This window comes from Anguilla anguilla, chromosome 8 (genome assembly GCF_013347855.1).
Source record: "Anguilla anguilla isolate fAngAng1 chromosome 8, fAngAng1.pri, whole genome shotgun sequence".
Classification (NCBI taxonomy): domain Eukaryota; kingdom Metazoa; phylum Chordata; class Actinopteri; order Anguilliformes; family Anguillidae; genus Anguilla; species Anguilla anguilla.
Window position 1 is genome coordinate 17,442,688 of NC_049208.1, and position 25,493 is coordinate 17,468,180.

Below are 25,493 nucleotides of genomic sequence, written 5' to 3' on the forward strand. Positions count from 1 at the left end.
TGGGATTCCATTTTCTGGCACGAGATCAGTGCGGTCATATCCTCAGAAAGCAAGGATGATTACTTAATGGAACCAGATGATCATCAACACCTTGCTAAAGGATTGCTTTTTTGCATGGAAGAGGCAGAGTGTTCCTGCAGAGCACATACATTCCCCAGTGGTTTCAGGAGCATGACACTGACATTATCCATATTTCATGGTCTTTTCAGCCTCCAGATATGAACCCAGTCGAGCATTTATGAAACATTCTGGAGTGAGGCCTGAGGCAGCGGTTTCCCCTTCCATCATCTGTTTGACTTTCTCAGGGAAAACGGGGTTGTGTTCATCCCGCAGAACTCATGAGCCGTATTCTTACAGTGAATACAGGCCCCACTGGTCACATGGAGTGTCCAAGCACCGTATTAAGCACTGTACATGGGTGTTCCCTTTTTTGTAAGCTTCCTGTACAGGGCATATTTTATTCATGTTCAAAAACCAACACAGAATGACTACCAGAACTGGTTTCCATTTTACGACTTTACGACGCATTTTACGTAAGTTATGTCTAAATTTAACACAATCTCACCAGGGGACTGGAAATCTTTTCTTGTGGTGTCCAGCGCACTAACCACTGCCTCTCCAATCCCTTTTCCCTGGGTGTTCAGTACACAGCACATGAAAATATCTTTTTACAACAAGCAGTCAATCACTTCATTAAACTGTCTTTTAGGCTTGCACCCTTGTGTGATTCAGTGGCAAAGACTTCCATGTAATCAGTGCAGTGGTCTCTAAGCTACCTGGATGGCTAACAACGGATAAGGAAAACAAATTAATAAGACTGCCTAATAACTTCAATTAATGCTTTCTGTTTCTGCTGTTTATGCTGGATATAATGTGTAATTAAACCACACCAGTAATTTGTTAAAGATTTTAGCTGCAGACTATAGGCCACGTTGTTCTCATTTTGTGGTTTTTAGTCCTCATGTTTGCTTAGCACCAGTATTTTTTGTCATTACACTGTCCTTAAAAGAGTTGAAAGTTTCCTTCCCTTACTTGGTCAACTGTCCCAGTCCATCATTAGCATGCCGCTCCCACTTCTACCACTCCAAAACAAATAATCCCCTCCCACTGTAGCACTAGTTCCTCCCATACCCTTGCCACACTCTCTGTCTTTTGAAAACACCCCTCCCTGTCCAGTGATGCCAGAGGAGTATTTCCCCTCTGACCCCAGTCAGGATATTGCTATAGCAACACCACAACCATGCCAGCGGATGAGTCACCTGCTCGGTCCTTGTTTTACACTACAGGAAGGAAAGCATCAGCCCTCTCTGAGGTCAGTGTGGATCTCTGATCACACATTCCTCTGTAAGGCTGGCAACATCAGGCAGGCCTGACGACAGGCACGTGTGTGAGACTCCATTGTGCAGGTACTATAGGGAACTTAACCAGCAACCTTCCCCTAAACCAGTACCCACACTTACACCATAACATTGTTGAGATAATGAGCAGTGATGACATATTCATAAAAAAATGGAATAAGTCAAAATAGAAACTGCAGAGAGGTACCAGAGATTACCAGGCAATCACATTCTTGAGCCGTGACGTGAACTTACATTTGAAGGCTATATGGTGGCACGTTGTAAGTTGAACAGGAGAAGTAATGAATTAAATATCTGTCTAAGAGGGCAGACAAGGTATTCGTACCCAGGTGATGCTACAGCCAAGCCAGCCACAGGCAGTGCTGATGCAGTCCAGTTTGATCGCAGACCTTGGCACCCATCCACACACTGGAATGCTACTGGAACAGGATGAGCCACACACAGTTCCTAAAACCTGAACTTTTCCCGTTTAAATTAGTAAATAAATGAATAAATAAATAACCATGATGCTCATTTGCATTTTTATTTGTTAAAGCTGTAGGTCTTTTTTTGCACCCCCCTCTGTCCTCCCCCACCTTCATATCTACACTACTCATTGACGGACATCAGCCGTTTAGACATAAATTAATTGAACATCTAAGGCATGCAGCTGCATACACTGGAACGCGCTCTAGCATCTGAACCACCGGAAGGCAGGGTGGGGAATCAAGGCACCGCAATTGTGAAGGGGCACCCAGACCTTTCTGTCCGTCTGGCTTTCGGCCCCCCGCCCCCCCCCCCCGACGCGGCAGCGAGGGCCCGATGGGACTCCGTGCGCGGCCCCCTTTGTCCTCCGCCGTCATTCAGAGCGGCGAATTGTCAGCCGCAGAAAAGACACAGACGTCCTGAGAGTCACATGACAGCGCGGAACAAAGGAGCTTCTGGTCAGCTGGTGAGATTTAGAGGGGATAAATAAAAGGCAGGAGCAGCTTGCTGGCCTTAATGAACCCTTCGGGCTGCAGAGGCGTCTGACTATAAACACGGCCGTCTGTGTGTCACTGCATCTGGCCCTGGCCCGCCTCCTGCTTCCGTGGGCTGTGCATGACCGTGGGAAAAGGGCCCGAGAAGACCCGGGCTCCCTGAACGTCTGCTCATAGATATTCATCATTTATTTATTACTTAACCAGGAAAACCCCTTTGAGATTTGCATCTCTTTTTCAAGGGGGACCTGACATATACATAAACACACACACATACACACACACTTAGGTTCACCCTAATACCAAATTCAGCACACCATAATCTTAACCAGAAGACTGACCGACTGAAGAATCCTGACATAGGACCATGGCCTCAAGTGCATATCACATTCGGGTTTGTTCTTCAAGAGCAGAGCTTCATATGCTATTTATTCTATGCTCATCTGATGATTACTGTTGTGTTAAAGTACAGAATGCTAAATTGTTAAATTGCTATTGTTAAATAGTTAAACAAATAATAATCAATTCAGTCTTTTCAGTGGCGCATTCATCTTCAGCATTGGCAGGTGTTTGAGTCATACCCGGGCCAGTGAATCAGTGTTTAAATGTAATATACGGAACCCAACATCCAATGTTATCCCAGTCATACTGGGCTCTAAAGCATGAACACTTCTTTGGTGGTATTTTAAGTGATTTCTTTGTGCGATAGTAACAACAAAAGTATGTCAAGTCAAGTGAACACAGCACACTGTGAGGACCCCATATTATTAGTATATCAGGGAGTGATCTCTCATCATTTAAGAGCAAAGGTATTGAGAACTTCACAGCAAGAATTGAACATCTGCAAAAATGAAGAAATTACAACTTAATAAATGTGGCCTTGGGAAACTTTCAGCTGTCTGATAATATTAGAAAAAAAGGAATATTTTTTCATTTGGAAGTCATTTGGTCAAACACAATTAGTCCTCCCCGCATTGTGGTGAGAGATCTCCTGTGCTTGCGTACACGCATGCGTGTGTGCATGTGGACTGTACTGTGCTTGTATTCTCTTAGACACAAAGGGTCAAAGGTCAAGGTAGCAGTGAGCAGAGGGAGAACATGGAGCCTCAGGACTGAACCTTTCCTATGATTGTAACAATTTGGGTAAATCGGGATCTGATTTTTTTTTTTGCCATGCCTCAATATCTGCAGGTGACTGTCACTTCTCCATTTATACACATTAAGGTTTTACATAATTACTAGGCAACAGTAAATTAAGTGCTGAGGTTATTTTTGGCCACAAGTAATTTTTCCCACAGGTATTAATTTGTGTTCTGGGAAGAAATTAATAACAATGACCCAGATTCAGAATAACTATAATGCTCTTGTCCTTTAACTTTAATAAATGATAAAAGCAAGTGCTACTTTTCCATTTCCTTCTTACAGAAAACAATATCACACATAATACAAAATAGATGCTCACTTAAACTAGATTGAAAGTGAGCCAAGATCAGAACTGACCTTGGACCAAAGGTCAGGGACAGGAATATAAATTGAGAAAATTCTGCACAAGTTTGCACAACATGCTGATGCTATCTTTTATTAATGTTTCATATTTTCTCATCTCTACAGTTTCTTTTATAACCATGTCTGCTTTATTTCAAAATAGTGAACCTGTCATTCTTATATCTTGTCTTCTAATATATGTTAATGTCAGACCAACCTGAGTGGAAATGCCTAAAATTTGAAAAAATGCCAAAATATAGAAAAAAGTTTTTATGCATGGCCAAGGTAGAAAAGTTGTGGTATCCATACAGAGAAGATGCAATAAACAGTGATGGAATAAGATTTTTTTGAATAAATGATTCTGTGATGGAGATCTAAGTCATATGCTTCAACTCGAGAAAGGCCAAAAAATGTCATTAAATGCATGCCCTCTTCAACGTCTCTGGGCTGCATGTAGTACGGCCAAGTATAACCAAGAGAGGACTGTTTTGGGCACTCTTCCAGAAGTGATCATATCTCATAAACTCTCCAAAACTGTGTTTGGCTGACACTCTTTTGATTACGTAATCTTGTTGTGTCCTCAGTTTCTACAGTGGCAACCAGGCCTTGAAGCAAGCCAGCGGTTGAGCACTGTATTCAGTCAGCATAATCGCCATATTCGATGGTTAGTGCAGCCCTAAATGGCAAGCCAGAAGTTCAGATAAATCAGTACGCGATTGACATACAAAACCGACAGAGGAGAGGCCCCATTAACTCACAGCTGGAGAGGACAGCTTAACAAGGTGGCCGAGGGGTGTGGCCCTTGAACCGCGTGGCCCTACGGCTTCGCTTGATTGGTGAAGTCGTTTCCAAAAGACGTGGCCACTCAGCAAAGGGGCGTAAAACAGACCGCTGAAGAACCGCGAAACCGCGAAAACCCGCTCGTGTTTTCTGAAGTTAAAAAAATGGGCGGGAAACGGCGGGATGCGGGGATCCCCGGGCTCCTACGGAGAGGGCCTTTGATTAGCGAGCGAGGCTGCGTGGCCGGAGAGCCCCAGGGAAATTAAAGGGCTTGTTCGGAGACTGAGCAGTTTGTATTCTTTAAACAGCGGCTCCTGTTTAGCACAGCCTATTTGTTTCAGGCCGACCTGGTGATGTACGCATCAGGCGCTGACCAGAGAGACTCGCCGCTCACTATCGCTTGATATCGGATCAGAAAATCAGAAGCCATCTTCTATTCCAAATTACTTTACTGTTTGCAAGCGTATTGACATGTACCAAAATGCCACATCAGTGCACATAACATTAACATAGAAGGAACATAGAATGTTTTTGTTTATCCAAATAATAAAAACGCAATACTTTCAGAATGTAAATTGTAAAGCTATGAAGCTTAGTCTCATGTATGAGTACTGCGCTGTGTTCAGCTTTATTAATTACAGCTGTCTCTAATTACAGCTGCCATTGAACACAGTCTTCAGAATAACAACAGCTGTCAGCCACAACTTTACTTTGCATATAATTTTCATACCAGTACCATTACCTGTATCCCTAATGATAGCAGGGATAGAAAAACGTACAACAGCAGTGCATACCATCTTCGGGATTTGAGTCAAGGACACAGATACTGTCCAAAATAATTTCAGGCCTTTCTGTCTGCAGAAATCTTTGGGCAGCTTATTCCCAATGGGCCAGATAACTGCTCACGCATGTTTTTTCTGATTATCAACAATTTATTTCCATGAAATATGTCTGTAAATAATAGAATACATTTTTAATTACCAATTGAAAGAGTTTGAAATTGAAGTTCAGATGAAGGAAGGGGGTTAAGGATTATTGAGTATATATTTTCTCACCCCTTTTTGTTTGTGAAATTTACTTTCTCTCGGCGCATCAAACATGCGATCCACTCTGGCCATTATTATTCTGGTGAGCAAAAGAGACGGTCATGTTCTGTGATGACGGTGAAAAAGGAAAAAGAAAGAGAGGGAAGGGGGAAAAAATAACATGCATGGTGATATTTTCCAAGTGTGACCAAGTCTGAAAGAAATGTGGCCTCTGCCCACTGAATGAAGAGAAGCTGTTGAACTCATCATATTCCAGTGGATGAGAAATTCTCCCTGAAATCTGATAGAGCGCCATTTTCACCTATGCCCAAGCAATCATTCCCAAGCAGCGTCTCGATGCCGCCGCTGTCTCTCCGCAGGAAGTCGAACTGACCCACGCGCCCTCCTCATCTCACACAATGCAATTGATGGTGACATTTATTCGGGGGAAGTCAAGATTAAAAGTGGCGGTATTGTAGCAGTGGATGTATTTTAGCGTTAAAGAACTACAATTACAGAGTGGACTCGTGAAATGTCTGAAAGGAAAAAGCATGATTTTAGTACTTCACATGAATGTGTTCATTCAGTGTGATTTTCTTGATTATTCAGTGGAATACGATGCCCTACCTTGAAGAGCACAACTGCTGTCAAGAGCAGTCCTCTGATCTCACCCAGGGAAAAAACTCTTAACGAATGAGTTCTTCTTAACGGACACATAACGGAACAAGGTCATACACTCTCGTTAACTCCAAAATTATAATTATTAACAAAAAGCCAAGGCTTCCAGACCTTTGCACCTCCATCAGGGATTCTTTTTCATAAGTCTTTTTAGTGTTCTATTTAAAAAATCACTAGGTGTGGATCACATAATTAAGTTAACTGAAGAGACTTAATGGAGGAAAGTCACCATCACAATTACAAAATTACAGCAACATTTCTAATAGCTCAACATAATTGCAAAGATGTTAAAAATAATATCTGAGTTCTAAATTAGCAAAGTAAGCCAGGTTCACATATGCAGCATCCTACATAAGAACGATGTCGGATTCATCTCATCTAGAAATGTAGAGGTTCAAAACATCTCCAGATAGTATTACAATTCAAATTTGAAATTCCGCAATAACTGCACTCCAGTGCATATGCATATTATTGGTGTTCCTTGTTTACCAAGTTTCCTTTGGTTACCGAAAAGCAGTGCCCCTCCTCTGCACAGGATCTCTGCTTTTTGTTCATTTTTAAGAAACTCTTCTCCCGCCCCTTGATAGGACCAATCCATTTTGTGCTGTGTCTGCACCTCCCCGTGGGGCACTAACAGAGACATACTGTGAGTTATCTGTCAACAGCAAAGCCCGCTTTAAAGGGGGACAGAACCTCACCCAGAGGAGGGAGAAATGGAGGGAGATGAGTACAAAACCCAATTAAACGGACTGAAGAACGCGTCCCCGTTGACCCCTGCCTGTCTCACTGAAGGAAGAAGATGATTCTATCCTCTGTATAGACTCCACGACTGAAGTGGCACACTGCCCAGTGGATTGTGGGGAAAAAAACTGTATGTGCATGTCAAGTAAGCCATCACTGAATAATCAAAATGACATTTTGACAGAAATATGGATTCCTATATATATATCTATATATATATATAGATATATATATATATATACACACACACACACACACACAGCACATGGCCAAAAGTATGTGGGCACCTGACATCTAACATCCAAAAGTATGGGCATTAATATGAAGTGGGTCCACCCTTTGCTGCTATAACAACCTACACTCTTCTGGAAAGGCTTTATACTGGATGTTGGAGCACTGCTGTAAGGATTTGCTTCCATTCAGGCAGAATTAGTGAGGTCAGGGACTGTCCTCATATATGGGTGTAAGCATCTGGCGGCATTCATGTTCAGTAGATTCTAAATATATTCAGGTGTGGATCATTACAAGAGGAATCATACATACAGCATGTGCCAGAATGATGTTCACTAAAATAAAGTAATCCATCAATGATTATCTGCATGATGAACAACATCACGGCTTCACATGAACCATATTAGAACCTAGTGCAGTCTGAGTGTTTCACAAACACTCACATTTGCATTGCAGGCCGTCACAGCAGAAGAGATCTTCACTATAGGTGACACGCTGTACAATAAGCTGCACAAGGTCCCCCGAGAGCCATGGGGCACAAGAGGGAACTGATCCTCAGAAGGCTCCTGTAACCGGAGCTTAACCTTCACATGTGAATTAGTGGAACTGAGGATCTTCGACTGAGTTTGATGTGATGGGAAATCAAGCCCCGTGCGGAAAAACCGTGGAGCTCCTCTTCATCCACACCAACACAACCGCGCAGTTTCCTCTGATAGTGCGACGGGGCGTTTCAATAAATTATCTCTCTCTGCTGCCATAAGAGTGTTCACTTTAAATATTCATGTCCCCTTTACAAAAAGCCTGTAGCTCATTAAATAATAATAAGGACTAGGATAACAATTATCTTTTTCTTTAGTCTTTGCTTTATTATTAGACAATCAAAACACTGGTTCCTTCCACCCTTTCAGTGCTATGGAGAGATTGGAATGGTGTTTGCATTTGCTAAAAGAAATAAGACATCTAGTTTATATATATATATATATATATGTGTGCAGATAATTAGGTCCGTCAGCCTTCTTCAGGAGGGAGCTACATGGGGACCAAAGACAGGATGAAGACACACTGCTGTATTTCACTCCTGATGAAAAGAGTTGGAAAACTACAACAAAACCAAGTTCAAATCAGATAGTCATGATATTACACACCAGTCTATTGGATATCACGGTAGTCAACCAAAAATGAATTTTGCTATGAATTTTACTGAGACTTGCTGCCTACCCAATCAGATCTCATTAAACATGAACATGTACTGTTATCTTTGAGAAACAGTCCATTTGAACCCATTCATCTAATGAGACTGTTAAGCATTTGTCTATGGTTGTTGGCAGTTGATGGAGCATGAAGTTTGTTTTGCAAATAGATGACTTCACATTATACATCCATCGTATCCTTCTGACAGATGACTACATATATAAATGCAAGACAATGAAAGCAATATAAATTCTTTATGTGACTGCATGTTCTGTAAAGAGACCTAGATGATAGGCTGCTATTCTGCATGAAATGTCCCTGATGAACCTAAACACGAACGTGTCAGAATTATTGAGGACAGATTGCCATAAAGAACTTCTTCCCGTGGATCACAGGGGAATGAAATTCAGTACTAGCCACTGGTACGTATGTTTTACATTTGCAGTGTCACTGAGTTTGAAATCATGATTGATTGTAGCCATGGAAAGTTTATGCAACACCACTGAAGCCCTCCATTTTGAATGCAGTTGACTTGTATGCAGTAGTTTATATATAATTCATAAATAAATCGCTGTACATGGACTTATGAATGCAATCTCAAATCTTTCATTATTCCTTCCTTGCTTAGGTTTGGTCATTCTGTGAGAGTAGGGTGGTAATGTTAGATATTAAAATGGCTTTTTAGATTGTGGTACTGGATTCACATCAATCTGTCATAAATGCAAGCAATAACTGTCATGTGCAATAGCTTTGATGGGATAAACTGAGAAAGCATATGAATGGCCCTCTCCCAGCTGTGTCTTAAGAGTAACTAATTATATGTTGTTCCATGATCCCTCGTACAAGATGCCAGTAGGATTATTGGATTTAAATGTCCCTGGCAGTTTAAAGAGCTAAAAATAGCAAACATACAGCGATTTTTTTCTCTTCCAGTAGGGCTCACAGATAAAACACATCAGTATTTTGGAAGAGCAATGGAGTATTCACTTTGAGTGTAATGCCTGTTGTTTAGGAGAAACAAAACTACACCTCCACCCCCCCCCCCTCCCCCCCCCACACACACACCCCCCACTGTTTCAGAAAAATACTCCATCGCGTGGAACGATTTGAACTTTAAAATCCTGCTCGGCGCACAAAGAGCGCTGTCAAGATTCCCACCCCATCATCAGGCTGCCAGAGCTGTTCTCAGGCGACATTTTAAGCTCTGCGGTGTGACTCACAGCGAGCGCTGGCCTTAAATGACCTTTCCGCAGCGCCTCAAACGGCAGCCGCCGCGGCACCAGGCTGACAGACCGCCACGCTGACGGGAGCCACCTCACGGCCTGGGCTGAACTGAAATGAGCGCAATATACTGTTAATTACAGCGCCGACTGAAGTCGCACACAAAACGGCGGGTCTGTCGCGATTAAACCACATTTATAAAAAGAACATATGGTGGATTCAGGGGGAATTAGTTTAACCGAGGCAAAGCGTTTGGTCGGACATGAAAACACACCAATTCGGTTTTCCCCAGAGGGATGGTGTACATGCTTGCATGTCAGTGCTTCAGACAAAAACCCTCACCGTTTAAGTGAATTCAGTTAAGCCAACACCCAGATATACAAGGCAAGTAATAATCTTCAGGTAAATTATTCAGATTTCCTTTTTCCATTTCCCCTAAAGAGCAGGCTTCATTCTTTATGATACAGTCTGCACAATTCCTGTTTTTTCACCTAATACCTTATGTTAGTTTAAGTGCCAGCACACCAAAGCCAAGCTCTTTTCACCCTATTATACAGCACAAGCACCTGATAAGGTAATGCAGTAATCACATCGTACAAACACACTTTCCCATTTCATATTGATTCAATATGAAAAAGCAATTATATATTTGTAATTTTGTAACATAACACAATGTGATTAGTGAACAAGTGCATGCCATGATAGATTCACATATTAGATTCAGATGGGGTAAAGTCCGCATTCCAATTATGGTCTGTATGTTTTCGAATCTGATACCAGACAAGCAATCGGGAATGAATTACAAAGAAAACCTTTTGTTCAGAAGCACAGCCTTTCTGTGTCAGTGTGAACTACACGGCTAGGTCAGCCTTCCTGTCCACTCTCCATTTGCCGACATTATACTGGACAGAACCTGCGCTTTTTTCCTGGTTACCTAGAAATATTACGATGTCATCTTATCCCTTTAATGCACCAATCATGATGCCCATTATTATTTAGCATGATCAGAGTTTAATCTGTAAAATGGGTACCCAGCATAAAAGTCTGGATAAAGATAATTATGGAAACCTGAAAAAAATACATTTTACAAGACAAGTCACACACTAATTTTATCCTGACATAAAAGACTCCACAACAACAGTTCATTTATTCCTTCATACCCTAGTGTATTTTCATACTTATTATAAAAAATCATGTTGGGTAATATATTCTTTATAGGAAAACTATTTTAATTTATCATCAATCTATATAACTGTATATATCCAATTTACTGGTATATATTTTATGAAATAAAATGTATCTAGTTACATATTGAATTAAACATGTTGAATATTCCCATCTAATGTCTCATAATAAACAAAAATATGTTCTAAAAAATACAATCTAAAATAGTTATTCTAAAAGATTCATAGTTTAAGTATTGATGTAATATTTTATAGGGATGTTTGGGAATGATTTACAAAGCTTTCAAAAATCCCTGCTCATAACATTGCAGTTCATGTCACTTTGTGCTTACGTTGTAAACCACTGCGCAAAAATAATAAAATAATAAAATGTTACGACTAAAGCTGTAACATGTTTTAATAGCAATTTCCACAGAGACCACAGCACCAACAGACAATGTTGCTCAAGCTGAGATTTATATAGAAGAAGGAAGGACATGGACTGACAGAAGCTATTTATTACACTGACCTCCACATGTGAAATCCAATGTTACACACTGTGTTTTATCAATCAGTGCTGGTGACATTTCTCAGCCAGCCAGAACCCCATACTAATACACACATACGTCACAACCAACAATCCCACAGTCCCCCCCCCCCCCCCCCCCCCCCACAACCAAAATCCCACGCTAATACAAACATGCATCACAATCAACAACCCCACAATCATCCACCCTCCGAACATGCCAGGTTATATCACATACAACACTCAGACCAAAGCTTGAATATTTTCTGCTTAAGGTTGTATTATATATCTGTTTGGAACCCTTTTTTGCCAGCAACTGATTTGCTTTAGAGGCAGTAGGTGCACCTCCCTTCAATGTATCAGCAGTACCACAGGGTTAACACTAGATGGCAAAGAAACATTTCAACCTGTTTTTGCAACAGACATTATATGGTGGCACATTCCATTTTTTTTCTTTCTTTGAGAAAAGTATTTTATTACCAGATGTTACAGCTCTGCCTTTCAAATCTCCATTGTGTCACCAGGCAGCGCGACTGTTTTACGTGATACAATACAGTACTACAGGGGAACTACTGCTGATTGGATGCAAGGTATATCTCTCATTATAGCGATAACTGGTAACCTGTAACTCAACAAAGCCCTCCTAATGGAAACTGACTCTATTCCTAGTAGCACAATGCTACAGCAACTGTGGTTGAGGGCTGAAGATTCCAACTTCGGTGCTTTAAACTACAACAGCAAAGGCCAGCTAGCACTCATAGTGAGAGTCTTTACATACGGATGCAACCTTTGAAAATGTGACAGTCTTGTCCCAGAAACCAGAAAAACATGAGACTGAATCAATGCTTCTGAGACATGGAAAAAAGTACATTTTAGGACTTTCAACACCTGCAAAAATTACCTTCATCACCATGAGATGGAGTGCAATCACCCAGTTTGTCTGAATGTCTGCCTGTGTGTGAACAGCAAAGCTCACATTTATGGAATTCTTTGGATGTTAGTTGGTAGAGTTATTTTTATTTTTTTTTTAATTTTATGTCTGGAGAAAGCATAAATGATTTGATTGTTCAGCTGCTATAAATTTTATGTGAAGATTTTTACAAAGGTTTTACAGGGCAGCCACAACACTTCAGAGGAGTTTTTCTCTTACAGTGGGAGAATCCTTTATGTCTTCCCAGCATGCATAAAGCCCAGAGGAGCTCAGATGTGTCCCATGGGAATTCTGGGTAAACAGAGAAAATAGCGCATCCTTCCTTGTCCTCACATTTATACATGTTCTTTAAGCAGAGCCAATCAAATATTTGTAGAACATACCCACCCCCTCCCCAAATTCAGAGAGCAGCTTTTAATTCATTAAATAAGAGGCCAATAAAATCACTGCCACTACAACCTATTTATCATTATTGTATTCAAACATTGTCAATATCTATTGTTTAAATAAAATTTCTAAATGTCATTCATTATCTATTCTATGAGACATGCCCAGTGAATTCTGTATATCTCAGTATTGCAAATATCACTACACATCTAAACTTTAAATAAAATAACTTATGTTGTGCCCTGGAAGCATTCTCCACTGAATGCACAGTCATGGCTGTTCAATGTCATTCAATGACATGCATTCAATGTTTAATCACATCTGTATAGAAATTATTATAAATTCTTTCATTAATATTAAACAGTGTTTTACCCAGCCATCTGAACCAAAGACACTGATAAAAACGGAATAGGATGTCATATGCTGGAAAATACAAATATCCTTAAATAATGGCTTTCATTTCCTGAGAGCAGCTGGAAATAATTAGATGTCTTTGACTATGATTGATAAGTAGTTACTCTACAGAAGGATGGGCCGCATCCTCATATACAGTATATCTGTGTAGCATTTTCATTGTGTTCAACTTCTGATGTACAGCTTCCTGTAAATCATGGCACTTATGACACTTGACCTGGACCCAACTGCTCCACACTGAGACGGGCCCAAGGCATGTTTCTACTCCCATCCAATCACCTGAACGGCTCCACATGAGGAAAGAATCAAGCTGCCTTTTCTCTACAAGTAAGGTCTTCAAAGGGTTTTATCCCCCAGAGAATTTAAAACCCATGTGAAAAAAATGGGAAGAACAGTGATAAACTTCTCCTGCGTTTCACAAGGTCATTAGCCACTCGCTGGGTGGACACCGTAAGCTAGGGTGGCTTACACATTGTATGATGTAAATATTATCCAAACAGAGAGCTGGACATTTAAGCACCTTTCTCATCTGACTCAGCCATGGCTCACCTGGGGTGCCTTCCAATCTTTTGTTTTTTAACTAACTTGCTTCCTTTTCTGAAATCCTTTCCTATTATGGAAGAACAGACAGGTCATAAATATGTGAAATAGACATCTGAGGCTCATTCCAATCACTTGTTTTATTCGTCCTTGTCCCCTAGGTCCTTGACTGACCTGGAAAACAAAGTACATTCCAACCCGTTAGATGCTCCTTCAAGGAGCTAAGAGGCTCCCAGAGAATTATTGAGCAAGGAAATAAGAGTGCATTCTTAGCAGAAGTGCTTCTTCAGAACATGTGACGTATACAGTAAATGATTGACCTGTGGATCCACCTCTCCCCATCTGCCACATCTGTAATTGACGTGGCTTCAAACAGACACTTGAAAGAGGAAGGACATACCATTTGCCTGAAGCATACTTCCTCAATTCCTCTGCCCTTTTGTTCTTTCCTTGCTTCCTTTCTTTGCATTCTCTGATGGGGTGCCCTAGGATACATTCCAAAAGCTTATTTTTTTACCTGCTTGCTCTCTTTCCTTGCTCCTGGCTCCACCCATTGGAGGATGCAAGGAAAGAAAGTAAGGAAGTAAGGAAAGGACAAATGGACGGAGGAATCGAGGAAATGTGTATAAGGCCATTGGAAAGGGTTTTCTCTTTCAAGCATCAGTTTGAAGCCATGTCAATTACAGACGTGGCAGATGGGGAGAGACACAAACTTTGTGTGTCTGATCACCAGGTGATGCCGAGGTTCACCCCAGCCCAGAGTCACAAGGTATTTTTTAAAATTTAATTTAGAAGACAAATCATAATATGAGGCATTGAATTGTTCTCGATTACAAATTTATCGTGGTCATTTTTTAATATGTCAATAGGTTTCTCCAACATGAACAAAAAGTTGCAAAATGTATTTGTATTTGTTGCAGCCAAATCCTTGAAGGCTCTGGGAAATATAAATCAGTGCTTCAGCATGCTCTGCATAACAAACTGCATTCAGCAATACTGCTGAAAATTCAAGGACTTCTGAAGATTAGCAGACTACTATTTATTACAGTTGATTTGCTCAACACAGCTGTGGTGATGCAGAACCACTGTATGTGTGGTTATTTAGATAGCCTTTGGACTCATGTACTTGGAATAAAACACAGGGCTGAATCATTTGAAATGAGAGTTTAGACTTCTTTTTTTCTAAAACCACACAGCCGTGGGCTACACTTTAACAGAATTTTAAATGAGCAGAAAATACTTTATGAGGGGAAGAAAGAAAATTAATATGAGTAAGAAGCAACAAGTAAAAGCACTGGAATTCTGACCTCCACATTGCCTACATGCTCAACTTCAGGAAGTGTGAGAGAAGAAGAAATGTAATTTGGCCTTGCGTGCGGCACTGGAAACATTCCATATCAGAAAGGGGTTCAGACATTTTCTCTTCACTCTGGGAAAATCCACAAAAGGGCTGTGATGACTTTGCTCCTGCTAAACTGTTGCAAAAGTGCCAGAAAAGCATTATGTGTGTTTCTTAAATGACCTGCAGCATGGGAAGTACACGCACCTGCACTACCAGGCAAATGGTGAGAAAGCATGCCTTCAGGGTCACGCACATTTAAATAGCGTAATCCGCAGAAATCTCCATGCTACAATACTCATTTTTATCCAGATGGAATACAAGGTGTGTCTGACAATTTGCAATTACCACTAGCGGTAAGCACAAATGTAAGCACCATCTGAAACCTGCTGGTAATACAACTCACGTGACTCAGTCTATTTAAAAGCCATGCGATGTGTAAACTTGTCAGTAACCATGGCAGCTCTCATTATTGAAAAAGGAAGACATCGTTCATTTTAGGCATGAAAGGAAGAGGATCTCCTGTCTAAGGATATCCTTTGTGGGTTAATAGGACAAAAATGTTCGTCATTAAAAGCGGAAGACATTTAATTAATTAGTTACATAAACAACCTGCCATTTACAATCTTGTTAGCAGTTCTGTTGCTTAATAGTTTCTTTTTTTAGTGATTTTAGTACAGTAATTAGCCTTTTACTTCATTTCCGCATTCAGAGATAAGTTGACGCCAACAAACATTTCTTGAGTTACAAAAAATCATTGTGCTCAGACAACTGAGATGATCAAAAATCCACTGAGACGGTCCAAATGTAAACTAGTACAGTAAACAAGATGAAACGACGTGACTCTGATGAAGGGTAAGCTGATGGCCAAAATAATGTTTCACGACGAAAACAAAACATGCTATTGTGCTGGTAAGCTAGCCTCACTTTGCTCTCTCCTCCAAGACTTGTTTGCTCTAAGATGTCAGTTAAAATCACGAGCTTTATCAAATGGAGCAGTAGAATATGGATAGCGGTTGGACTGTATCCAGACGCTATCCATATTCTTGGTCGCTGCATTTGGAAAGCTTCCCTAACACCGCCTGAAAACCAGTGGGAAATGGAATTCTCCGAGGTACTAAATCAGATTGGTGCTCACTTTATGCCATAGTTACATTGTTCCATCCTTCCTTTTACTCCTGCTGCATTGTCAATAAACACGTACAGTACTGATGCTGTGCGTGAATGACTTCTGCATCCCAGACCTTTCTGCAGTGTAGGCCATACCCTTTGAGGGGCTCTGAACAGGATTTGATTTGGATGCTTGTTTTTTTTTTTTTTTGAGACATAACTGAGCCAGTAAGTTTGCCTAATCATGACAAACATTTGCAGTTGCTTTCATACTCTAATGTCAGTACCGCTAAATGCATGATCGTAGTGTTGACTTTCATACATTATCAGTAGTGCTGACTCTCATGCTCTCCCAGTCAAATCTTTAGAACTACAGCTACTAGTCAATCTTTAAAGATATATATATATATATATATATATATATATATATATATATATATATGGCAGTCACAGAGCCCAAAAGCAGCCACTTCTTTGCTTAATGGATAGGGCCAGCTCTGCCTTTTTGCTGTAGTCACATTTCCCAAATTTGGCCTTGGCCAGTTAGCATTGACCCACATCACAAAGACCCCCAAGCTCCCGTTCAGAAAACTTAACAGTTTGGTTTCTCTCGGACAATCTCGCTCATCTCCATGCATCTTGTTGTTGTGCTTATGTTCCATCACAAGCTGTGCGACTGTCTGCTGCGTGATTACTCAATCTGAATTTAGCATCAGTAGCTTAGCGAATCGGTCATTATGGCACGGAGAGCGTTCACAGCGGTTGCACAATAAGCACCATAAACTGTTCTCTGAATTTTGTTTCTAGCGGATTTGCCCCTGAGTGTTTTAATTATTCGCCAATCTGAGTGAGGCTGAAGGAAAAAGTGAATGCTAAACACACAGGTTTAATGTAGTTTCACTCAGTGGGAAATAACTCATTTACAGTCACGTTATGGTATATGATACTCATCATTACTGTTACAGAAAGCACAGGGAACCATAAATGAACACTAATGAACTAATGAACACTATAGAATGACCTACACTACACTGCACATTGACCATCGCAGCATGCACACAATCACCTAGCATCTAGAATCATGTAACAGTGTGCCTTCAGCCATACAGTAAGGCTCCGCATATATACAATGGGTTTCTGTTAGCATGTATAACTTATGACCTTGTGAAACAACAAGGCAATTACGTGCGCTATAGAACCTGCTTCACCACTATCCTCGAGGTCAGGATGCAACAATGCCATTTCAATGTCATCGGTATATTTTTCAGTGATAGCGCAATTATCGGTTTAATTCCTGTTTACCTTCAAGGTGATTGATTGTCCATCGTAAAAGTAACCAGCACCAAAACAACCCGGAGGTGTTTGCTGATTTCAGCAGAAAGCCCTTTCTCCTGTCATGGATACCTGGGAATATATTACAGTTTGTCACCTCCATTCTCATAACTCTATTTATAAGGTAAAACATGTTATTTATGTTCCACAGACAGGTAGGCTTCCCCTGGTGTTGAACTGCACATAAACATTCTGCTGGTTATGCCAGACACTTTTCCCTGTGTTTAGAGAAGCAGTCCCATTCATTGAGTCCCTGATGATTACATTTCAAAGTCAGAATATTGTTAGTATCATAATTTAGTTCTTATGTTCCATATCGAAATCAAAAATTATTTTTTGTTAATTTCTCCTGTTCACAGATCATAGCTTCATCGTCACAAGAAAGTCACTCAAATTAAGATTATACCCCACAATGGGAGTGCATTTCACTTCCCCGACAGTTTTAATATTGCTAGGCTTCAGAGAAGGTGCACAAGCAGTCAGATTCCTATTGGGAAAACAATAGGACAGATGTTCCCCTTGGTTTTTATTATAAAGGTGAATTCAGCGGCGAGACAGTTTCTGTGCAATTTCCACACAGCAATAAAAAAGAACAAAGAGACAGATTTTTTTTCCATTGTAAACAAATCAATAGAAGGTACAGCCTTGATTGACTCTGGCCCTGGAGTGAGAAGAGCATGTTGGGTGAAGTGTTTGGAGGAGAGAGGTCCACTGAGGTGAAACCTTCAACTAAGACAAAAAAAAGTGGAGGGCAGTTTTTGTTGTCGTTATGTTTTTTCTCCTATAGGATGTCAGTTAGGTAGGTGAAATAAGATTCACAAACAACCTTGGGGGGGGGTTAGCACCACCTGGGCCTGGTCAGGAGTGGTGCTGAAACCAATTCCATCAGAAACGAAGAAAGCTGCTGCTTTTCCCCTGCCCAAGGATAACGAGCTGCTCCTCCTCTGCTCTCCAGCATCACAACAATAAGCTCATTACGTCTGCCCTTGCCCTTTGAACTTAAACGTGTTTTCCTGCCGTGTGTTGTGGGTCCATCCAAAAAGCCAGCACTTTTGCTCCTGGAGATATAGAGCAACACTTCCAATCTTAAGCTTGCTCATGACTGCATTTTCCAAAAGGCTGTTATGACCTGAAGGATTAAATAAACCCAAAAGATGCTGGAACAAGGACCTGATGAGATTAAATTCAGACACCCTTGCTGTTTGCAATTGCTCTCAACAGTTTGAATTTTATGCAGTTGAATTTTACACAGTACTGCATTCAACACATTATGGCTACAAAGGAAATATAAAACAACACTTTATAGTTACAGCGATACATGTATTATGACCAGACTTTTAAACAAGACCAGGTCAAAACCTAGTATATGGCAGGACCTAACACATGTGATCCGGCCGACCAATGGTGTAACTTCATCACTCAGTCACAGACATTCGTGTTTGTATGGCTAGCCCTGCTGTTGCGGTCCAGCCAAAAACGTTTTTTTTTTTTTTTTTTTTTTTTTAAAGTACAAGCGACTGGGGCTACTGTTCATGGACAAAGACAGTCTGGAATTAAATCTGGACCGTGCCAACTGTGGCTGGCAGCCCCGCAGGTCATGCCCAATTGGCTCTAGCATCACGGAGAGTTCAATAAAACCCTGAACTGTGCAAGCATCTGCTAAATGAAAACAAACAGGGCCTGAGAGAAAGTTCCATATGTGGGCAAAAGCAGGATTTTTAAGGGGCATTTTTATATGAGCAAAGTTAATCATTGTCACAAACCAGTTAAAAGCAATAGCAGGACACTGTAAAATGAATGCAACCCCTTTTATTTAAACTTTCTACGATATCCCAGAGTGTACCACCTAGTTGTTGTCGTACATGATTTGGAACCAAACAATATTTACCAGCCCAAGCGCATTTGAAATTCTGTTTTCCAGTGACCGAGATGACAATAAGGAAAGTGCAACACAAGCCTTGAAGCACACACTGGGTATGCAAATACCGTCTAACCTACCGCTGGAGCCCCATAAAAATAAATGCTTAAGGCAGGAGTCCGCAACAGGAAGCAGTGCTCCCTCGCGTGCCACCGACAGCCCTAGGCAGCCCTCCATCTCAGGATGAAAGACCGTGGAGATGGAGGGAAAATCCAAGGTCGGCGTACAAACACACACTGATCTACAGTAAAGAATATACTGGCCTTGGTAGCGGACCAGCCCCCCTCCCTCTGTTCCTCAGAAAATAGACCAAAGCCCACATGAAAACCTGCAGAAGCTACAGAACAAACAACATAACCTACGGAACAGCCGACGGAACCCATGGAACAGCCTACAGAATCTATTGAACAGCCTAGGGTCCCTGTAGAATAGCCCACAGAACCCACAGGATAGCCCAGCATGGAACTCCAGCCAAGAGAAAGCAAAGGACCCACCAGCAGGATGTTGGCAGGTGAGCAGTATAGCACTAAGCACATGGACTTCTGTGGTCTCCCAATAATCTGAAGCTGTGTAGCCTTGTGGGCATGATGGCATGATTGTGCATAGGGCTGGCAGAAAAATTAAAAATCCAGGGGAAGATTTAATGGGAAAATGTATTGAGGTCAAAGATCAATGAGGTTTTTTAGATTAGGTACAAATGGGAGAGGGGGGTGTACTGAAAACTCAGTCAGTTGAAGCATTGGGAGAAAAGCAAATGGCAAAGCAGCTCATTTCTCCACTTCCCACTTTTTAGGTCAGAGTGCTTTTTGTTATTTGCTTAGATTATTTTTACTGCCAATATGCCATTTCTCATCCATTTTTGTTGTTTTGCAATTTCATTTCTCAAAATTTTCAGTGAATAAGTCACCTGACATTTGGGTTTGCCTGCGTGTGAAGTTTCCTCTCAAAGGTATCTCATTATATTACTGCATTCGTCCGTCTTTGTGCCACACTCACTTCAATTTAAATCTGCACTTCAGTATAAATCGGTCTCATGAATACTGCGGATGCATTTCACACGTCACAGATTTGTGCTTCGCTGGCCTGCAAGCGTGGGTGAGTCACCTTAGGATATTAAAAAATAACAATCAGTAAGTGAGCGCAGCTTGAATGAAAGATATTATCACATGTAATGTGAGCTTTCTTTGTGCTCTTTTGAGAAAGTTACAGCAGAAGAACTTTGACATGTATGATTGTGGATTTCACAATGGAAACACAATTTCAGTGAAAAGGCATACGATGCTGATCATGAATGAATATGGCATCATACTGAACATTAGGGATGTAACAACACATGAAAATAGTAGCTATCACCTGGGCACAGCCTAATTGCAGCTCACAAAAACACTTTACAAAAACAGGAAATAGGAAAAATTAGGCAAGACCAAACCTAACCCACCAGAATCCCAGCAAGTGAGATAAACTCCACACACATACCTAGTTTGCATTTACTTAAATATATTTTATTTTAATAAAAAACTAAGGCGGGATTTGGGTCTATTATTGAATTGAATGGCAGAAGGCGTTTCCTAGATTAAGCTGTCCTAGCAGAACACAATGTAGTAGCAATTTTACAGCAATTTAGCTCTGACACAAAATATTTTTTCACACAGTTAGAATGTGGTATGTTTGGATCGTGGCGCCAGCTGATTCAGTTTTATTTTGTCTCCAACCCCAACACAGGTCACCATTTATAATTTGGCATGTAAGTCATTGAATAATAGCATCTGGTAAATGCCCAAATGTAAACATAAATGTGAATAATCGCTGTGGTCTTAAACACAGACCAATTACAGAGTTTAAGAGCAATTAACCATTACAGACTAACCCCAAGGGTTAAATACATGTTTAAGAGCACTAAAGGGCTAACTCCAGAGTTTCAGAGCACTCAGATCCCATTACAGAGTAACACAAGGGTTAACTTCAGAGTTTAAGAGTGCTCATCTCTCATTACAGTAACACAAGGGTTAACTCCTGCGTTTAAGAGTGCTCATCTCTCATTACAGTAACACAAGGGTTAACTTCAGAGTTTAAGAGAGATCAGCCATTACAAAGTAACCCCAAGGGTTAACTCCTGCATTTAAGAGTGCTCATCTCTCATTACAGTAACACAAGGGTTAACTCCAAAGTTCAAGAGCTTTCATTTCTCATGGGACATACCTCCTCTGTTTAAACCATATGTTCCACTGTGATCTCCATGGGTGTCAGTGAATGTGCAGATATGCACAGAACCTCAGTACATCCACACGACAGCATGCATACAGCAGGAGAGGAGAAAAGGGCTGTAATTTCATGTCAGGTTCTTAAAAAGTGACACTATCACACACCTCAGTGACGCAAGTCACTGCTCACACGCTTGCTATTACAAACCACCACACCAGCCAGTCAAGCCTTGGGGTGTCAGTATAAATCACAGGAATCCGGATGTGTTTTCCATAATTGATTGGTTGCTTCATTTTGTTTTCTGTTCTTTGAATGTCCATCAATCATAGCACTGACACAGAGGGGGGGTGGGGCAGTGGCAGATATTGGTGAGGGAAATCAATTCAAATTACAGGGAGGAAATAAAGCTCTATAAGGCACAAGGGCCATCTTAAGGGCGTCTGTCTGAAAGTGGAAGAAATAATCAATTAATTATTTAATCAGTGCGCATCAGATGCCGGTCTATAGCTCCCTCTAAATTACGTGGGAAGGAGTGAATTTTCCCCTTCATAAACATTTTGATTTGATTCTGTTATTTCAATCGAGTGGAGGTTTCTGAATCTCCTTATGAAAAATAAGTAACGTTGCGTAAACTATGCATTTATCAGCTTGGCAGACATCCCCGCTGTCAAGTGGCTGGATCACCGCACCCTTTTTATTTACTACGGAAATAACATTTAGATTACTTTTAAAGTGGGGCATCTAGAGAACAAATGAGTGAAGTTTATATGTCAGTACGGTCTATGAAATGCATTAGGGAGAGATATGTCTAACATTACAAACCTGGGTAAAAATCAATGGCTCATAGCAGCTGTGATTCTTAAGGGATCGCCGTTGTAGAATATTCCATCTCAACTGCCTTTTGAAAGATGTTTTACATAGTGCAGTAGATCCAATATTTATTTCAGGTCTTTCGATGTTGGAAAAAAAACTGTAGAATTGCAAATAAAACCAATGCACTGTAAATACACTTAAAACAAAAGTATTGGGACAGTGACAGAATTTTTGTTGTTTTTGCTGTGTACTCCAGCAAATTGGATTTGAAATAATATGATGAATATGAGGTTAAACTGAAGACTGTCAGATTTAATTTGGGGGTATATACATCCATATCAGGTGATCCATGTTGATTTTGCAGCCCTTTTTATAGATAAGCAATTGGTCTATTGACCCATTAATTTATGGAAAACAAAGCTTTAAAAAAAGGTCTAGAGTTTATTTGAGGTGTGGAATTTGCATTCAAAGTCTGTTGCAGTTGTCTCTCAACATGAGGACCAAATAAGTGTCAATGGTGGTTAAGTAGGCCATCATGAGGCTGAAACATCAGAATAAATCGATCAGAGACATAGCCCAAACATTGGGTGTGACAAAGACAAATTTAAATTGTGAAGACAAACCCCTTTTCAAATGTACAATAGATCAAGGATGTAGGCATAGGTGTGTCAAAACTACCATAAAGAGAGGACTACACCAGCATTACCTCAGAGGGTTCAATGCAAGATGCTAACCCCTGGTAAGTCTCAAGAACAGAACAGCCTAGTTTGCTAAAAAGTACATTAAAAAGTGTAGAGTTCTTATGGGCAGATGAGCATTAACCTGCACCAGTGTGCTGAGAAGAAGAAAGGAACTGCTCATGGTCCAAAGCATCCTTCCTCCTCATCTGTGAAACATGATAGGGGTAATGTTATGGCTTGGGCATGTACAGCTGCCACTGGAACTGGCTCACTTTTCTTCATTGATATGACAGTTTATGGCAGTAGGTTGAATTATGAAATGTACAAAAACATCTTAACTGCTCAGATCCAACCAGATGCCTCAAAACTAAGTGGATAGCATTATCATATTGCTAAAACAACTAAGGAGTTTTCAGGACTAAAAAGTGGAATGTTTTTGACTGGCCAAGTGATTCACCCACCCTGATTCCAACTGAGCATGCATTTCACTTTGGGAAGACAGGACTGAAGTCAAAAGGCCCTCGAAACAAGCAGGAACTAAAGATGGCTGCAGTACAGGCCTGGCAGAGCATCACAAAGGAAGCTACCCAGCATCTGGTGATGTCTATGGGTTACAGACTTCATGACATCTTCATTTCAGAGTATGTTAATTTGTCCAATTTTATATTAATCCTTGAAACTTGAATCCTTGAACTTGAAAAACTCTTCTCAATAGTTAATTCAAACCTTAGAGGATTTAATGTTCAGTCTTTGGAATTGGTATTTAATCCATAACTAAGCAAGTAGCCAACCAACAGCCACGTGAATGTAAAATATAATAGCAAAGCAAAATGCTATATTTGACAGTATTTGACCATTGCTTTTCCTTTGATACTGGATGTTTCTGACTTATTTCAGTAATTTATAGTTTTGATATAGTGCTGATATAGATTACTGCAGTTATTGCAATTGCTGTTTCTAGGTTTAAATGCATCAGGCGAGTTACCTCCAAAAGCCTATAAAGAAGTGGAGGTCCGCAAACCCGTGTTTTGCTCACATCACCTTTTAATCTAGCTGATTACATAGAATTTTTAAACCACCATTTATTGATTTTTTACATTTTTTTAAAGGTGGCTTGATACAAAGAAGGGTGGTTCAGTTAAGTGTAGGGTCAATACACTAATGCTGAGCTCTTTATTTGAGCAAAACGTTATTTCAGTTTTCTTTCTCAGGGTTCTTTAAAAACCACTGCCCCAAGGGAGGACAGGAGACACAGTATGGCAGTGGTAAACTGCTCTGCCGCCTTTCCAAGCAATGGCCTGCCTGCTAATGTTTATGATCTCTCATACAAGCGCAAACCATATGTCTCAGTTTTCTCTCTCTCTCTCTCTCTCTCTCTCTGTGTTTCTGTCTCTCTCTCTCTCTCTCTCTCTGTTTCTGTCTCTGTCTCTCTCTCTCTCTCTCTCTCTGTTTCTGTCTCTGTCTCTCTCTCTCTCTCTCTCTGTCTCTCTCTCTCTCTCTCTCTCTCTCTCTCTCTCTCTCTCTCTCTGTTTCTGTCTCTGTCTCTGTCTCTCTCTCTCTCTCTCTCTCTCTCTCTCTCTCTCTCCTCCATGCACCTGTACCACACTGCTCACAAAGCCTCGGAGTTTCCTGGAATCCGTGTAAGCGCAACCTCCGGAATATTCTGTTTCGCGAGGATGCTGTTCGTCTCCACATCAATAACGCGGCAGAGCTGCAACGGGGTGCGCCGTAGAATAGGACCAATTCAGCGGTACTTCATTTGCATTCATGAAATATTCATGACGCCTGTTACAGCGAACACACACAGTCATGTACACACAAAGCAACCGGCCTGGGATTTCTTGTGAAAGTGTGATCCCTGACTGGGTCTTCATGCATTCAAATACACAGTTTATTTGAAAACATTTTTGTTGATAGAACCATAAATTAAAGTCACATGACAGCTAAGATATACTTTATTACTGAACAACATTTTGTTGAATTTGGACCTAATAAGAATTTATGTCCTTTACCTATGTTTTTTTTAAACCACCGAAAGCAACAAAAAACACTGTCTGTCTTTTTTTTCCCCCAATAAATATAATGTCTGGTTTCCAGAATTGCAAACTTTTCACATTTCTCTGTAGCTGGTGAAATGTTTATAGAAGCACACATGATTCATATGAGGAGTTATATCACCAGAGGTTTTAATTATATCTACTATAGGAAGTCAGCAATTCCTAGGTCAATACACGGTAACTTTTTCCCCTAGTCAAAACATAGCCTACACACTGCAATATTAGCCATAAAGCATCAAGCTAAAGCCGGCAATGGCATAAGCTCACAGAAGACAGTGTGCAAATGTATCCTCACTGCATTATTGCAAAAGACCCAGCTGAATAAAAAGACAACTGTGTTTTACTTAAGGCTATTTTAGTTGCTTTCTGTGACCATTTTACCAAATGTATTATGCCAGTTCATTTGTCTTGT